Here is a 4499-nt window from a genome sequence, read left to right as displayed (position 1 = left end):
TAAACGCTGATCTCCAGATGGAGCCCAAGGCTCTCCCCCATTTTCCGACGTCCACTCCCAAGAAGAGCATGTGCCGTGGACGGTAGAAACAAGGATAATATTGGGTTATAAAATGTCAAGTTTGGGGCATGACAAAGGTTAAAGTTCTATCTTCTGGCTGATGTGGTAATTCAGAAGCCTGACTTCTTTTAGGATTCTCTCTCCCGCTTTCTTCCTGTTGGATGCCCCACAGTGGGACTACCATTCTCCTCCTCCTTCCCTCAGTCATTTTCCCTCGTCACCTTCACATCCCTCTTAGAAAGGCAAGCAGAAAGTAGGGTTGAACCCAGGAATAATGAGTTCCATAAAAGCTGCCTCAGTCCTTCTGTGCTAAGCTGGCTAGAGGCATGTCCTCCTCTTTCTTTGCTTCCTGTGACCACCAAGACAGATACAACAGTAGAGCAAAACCCAAGAAACAGGCTGAGGAAGTAAGAGACCATATTTTCAGTCAGATCTACTTTGAAAAAAGGTGTCATATACACTCCCAGACACAAACCATCTGAGGACAACAGATGGTCTGTGACCTACAACCTCAGAGAGTAACAAGGAGAATGCATTTGTCTGGCCCTGCCTTTCGTGTATGTATGTAGGTATCTTTACCAAAGCTCTTTAATTTGGGGGAAATGGTGGGTTAAGGATTAAAAATGGTTGATCATGGTCAAAGTCATCCTGGCATAATCAACGCATAAGTTTGCAGATGAGCAAGAACTGCTTTAAAAAGTAAGATTGGGGTTGTCCTGCCGGGTCCGGTGGGGAGCGGCGCCATGCTTCTCCTCCCTCCTTCGGCTTTCCCGCTCCTGTAATTCGGTTGTTGCAGATCCCTGGCTACAGCAGCACCAGAACTTCAGTTCTGCTCTGCAAGGATGTATAATGCCTGACTGGTGTGTCCATTTAATACAAGAAAATGGAAACTGAACAGCCAGAGGAAACCTTCCCCGACACCGAAACCAACGGTGAATTTGGTGAACGTCCTGCAGAAGACATGGAAGAGGAATGAGCTTTTAAAAGATCTAGAAACACTAATGAGATGGTTGAATTACGCATCTCGCTTCAGAGCAAGAATGCTGGGCAGTGACTGGAAAAGGAGGCAAGAATATTAAGGCTCTCCGTACAGACTACAATGCCAGTGTTTCGGTCCCAGACAGCGTGGCCCCGAGCGCATATTGAGTGTCAGTGCTGATACTGAAACAACTGGAGAAATTCTGAAGAAATCATCCCTACCTTGGAAGAGAGCCTGCAGTTGCCATCACGCACTGCAACCAGCCAGCTCCCGCCCGAATCTGATGCTGTGGAATGCTTAGATTACCAACACTATAAAGGAAGTGACGTTGACTACGGGTTGAGACTGCTGATTCATCAGAGTCTGGCGGAGGAATTACTGGGGTCAAAGGTGCTAAAATGGAAGAACTTCGAGAGAACACACAGACAACAATCAAGCTTTTCCAGGAATGCTGTCCTCATTCCACTGACAGAGTCGTGCTTCTTGGAGGAAAACCTGACAGGGTTGTAGAGTGCATCAAGATCATCCTTGATCTTATATCAGAGTCTCCCATCAAAGGACGCGCACAGCCTTACGATCCCAATTTTTACGATGAAACCTACGATTATGGTGGTTTTACAATGATGTTTGATGACCGCCGTGGGCGCCCTGTGGGATTTCCCATGCGGGGAAGAGGTAGTTTTGACAGAATGCCTCCTGGCCAGGGTGGGCGTCCTATGCCTCCATCTAGAAGAGATTATGACGATATGAGCCCTCGTCGGGGACCTCCACCTCCTCCTGGACGAAGTGGCTGGGTGGTAGCAGAGCTCGAAGTCTTCATCTTCCTCCACCACCACCACCTAGAGGAGGAGACCTAACGGCCTATGACAGAAGAGGGAGACCTGGAGACCGCTGAGGTGGTATGGCTGGTTTCAGTGCTGACGAAACTTGGGACTCTGCAATAGATACATGGAGCCCGTCAGAATGGCAGATGGCTTATGAACCACAGGGTGGCTCCGGATATGATTGTTCCTAGGCAGGGGGTCGTGGCTCATATGGTGATCTTGGTGGACCTATTATTACTACACAAGTAACTATTCCCAAAGATTTGGCTGGATCTATTATTGGCAAAGGTGGTCAGCAGATTAAACAAATCCGTCATGAGTCAGGAGCTTCGAGCAAAATTGACAAACCTCTAGAAGGGTCTGAAGATCGGATCATTATCATTGCAGGAACACAGGACCAGATACGGAATGCACAGTATTTGCCGCAGAACAGTGTGAAGCAGTATTCTGGAAAGTTTTTCTAAGACTAGTGAAGAACTGAAGGAGTCCTGCATCTTTTTTTTTTATCTGCTTCTGTTCAAAAAGCCAGCATCCCTCTGCTTCATGGTGTTCTGCACTGGAGGTGTAGTGAAATCTCCGCTGTTCACCAGATATAATGTTTTAGTTCCTTAAAAACAGGGTGGGGGGAAGGGCGTGCAAAAACTAACGTTGATACTTTGAAACAGCAGCAGAGTGAGTGAATTTTGATTTTTGTTCATTGTTGGTGGTTTAAAAGAAAAAATTCCCCCCATGTAATTATTGTGAACACTTTGCTTTGTGGTCACTGTAACATTTTGGGGGGGTGGGACAGGGAGGAAAAGTAACAATAGTCCATTTGTCCCTGGCATCTATTCAGAGCAGTGTGCAGAATGTAATGCTCTTTTGTAAGAAACGTTTTATGATTTTTAAAATACATTTAGTGAAACTATTTTTGGTGGTCATTTTTTTTTTAAAGACAGTCATTTTTCAAATGGCTCGATCCTCAACCCACCCCAAACTAAACACTAAGTTTGATTTTCAGCTCCTCCGTTGGATATAAATAAATGCATCTCTTCTCGGACATAGGGGTCATATCTTGGCTAATTCCATTCTGGTGATTTCTTGATTTGAAAGTCCATGGCCTGGGAAGAAATTCCGTCATACACATTTATGCTTACAACAAGCTGGGGATTTTTTTTGTTTCTTTGCAAATGCCTCTACTCTGCAACAGTTTTCTATGTTAGTAATTGTAAAGGAGAACCAAGGTGGGGAGCAAAACTACAAACTGAGTAATGGTGTAAGTATATGCCAGAAGCCTGACGGCAGCAAGTTTTACTAATCAGAATAATACTTGGTTATGGAAGTGACTGATGCTAAATAAATTCTTATTATTTTTTATTAGATGATTTCTCACCTATAGACAAACTGTCAGCCTGCTAGTGTCTTACTAGTTAAACTTTGTAAAATATATATATATTCTTGTTTTTTTCCATTGCATGCAAATTGAAGGAAAAAGATGTACCATTTCTCTGTTGTATGTTGGATTACGTAGGAAATGTTTGTGAACAATTCAAAAAACGATGAAAAAAATTCCTGTGGATGTTTTGTGTAGTATTTTGGCATTTGTATTGATAGTTAAAAGTTCACTTCCAAATAAAAAAAAACTCCCATAATGCTAAAAAACAAATAAATAAGATTGGGGCGCCTCGGTGGCTCAGTCGGTTGGGCATCTGCCTTCGGCTCAGGTCATGATCTCAGGGTCCTGGGATCCAGCCCCGTGTCGGGCTCCCCGCTCCGCAGGTGGTCTGCTTCTCCCTCTCCCTCTGCAACACCTCCAACTTGTGCTCTTGCTCTCTCTCTCGAATAAATAAATAAAATCTTCTTTAAAAATAGCATTAAACCATTACTGCTCCAAAAGACTTCAGAGAGATGAATGCAACACAACACTTATAGGGCATCACTGTAAAACTGTGCAGAGTGGAGTAGGGAGGCGGGTGAAAGCCAGATGCTCTGGCTGGCCTGAGAATAGAACAACAGCACATGCAGTCTACAAACAAGCCCAGTGGCGTGAAGTCCTTTCTATCCTGAAGGGGATGACCATCGGGTACCCACGTTATCCATATAATCCAAGCGAACTCCGCCATGAGTAGAAGCAGCAGAACCTAGAAGCAGCCCTCAGAAGCCTTAGTCTCATCTGTGCTCAAGCCATGTTCATACCTGCCTGTTCAGTTACCTTCCCTGCACTGGGACACTTAACATTCACTTCTTTCTTTAGATTTTATTTATTGGTTTATTTGAGAAAGAATGCTTGAGAGAGAGCAAGAGAGAGAGAGCATGAGCAGGGAGTGAGAGAGCAGCAAAAGCAGCCTCCCCACTGAGCAGGGAGCCCGATGCGGGGCTCAATCCCAGGTCCTGGGACTATGACCCAGACACTGAACTAACTGAGCCACCCAGACATCCCTTAACACTCACTTTTGGCCGCTGATCTCAAATGCTCACTGCTGCCAACTTGTTCTGCACATAGAGACGTTTTGTAGGCGCCAAATTATTGACTCTTACTCCCTCCTTTAGAGAAGTTTTTTTTTTTTAAGCCAAAGTTTATATGAGCCCAAGAATAGCTACTTCCTAGCAGGGACTAAGTTGTATGAGAAATTAGGCAAGGCAGCTAGAAAAGAAGC

The 4499-nt window shown here is 44.7% G+C and overlaps 1 pseudogene; it reads left to right on the top strand.

Moving 5' to 3' along the window:
- The first annotated feature begins 924 nt into the window (after positions 1-924).
- LOC123937105 lies at positions 925-2394 on the top strand (annotated as a pseudogene).
- Positions 2395-4499: the final 2105 nt, after the last annotated feature.

The sequence above is a fragment of the Meles meles genome, chromosome 2 (genome assembly GCF_922984935.1).
Source record: "Meles meles chromosome 2, mMelMel3.1 paternal haplotype, whole genome shotgun sequence".
In the NCBI taxonomy this organism is placed as follows: Eukaryota; Metazoa; Chordata; class Mammalia; order Carnivora; family Mustelidae; genus Meles; species Meles meles.
Note: the sequence above shows the minus strand (reverse complement) of the source record. Positions and strands in the feature narration are given on the sequence as shown.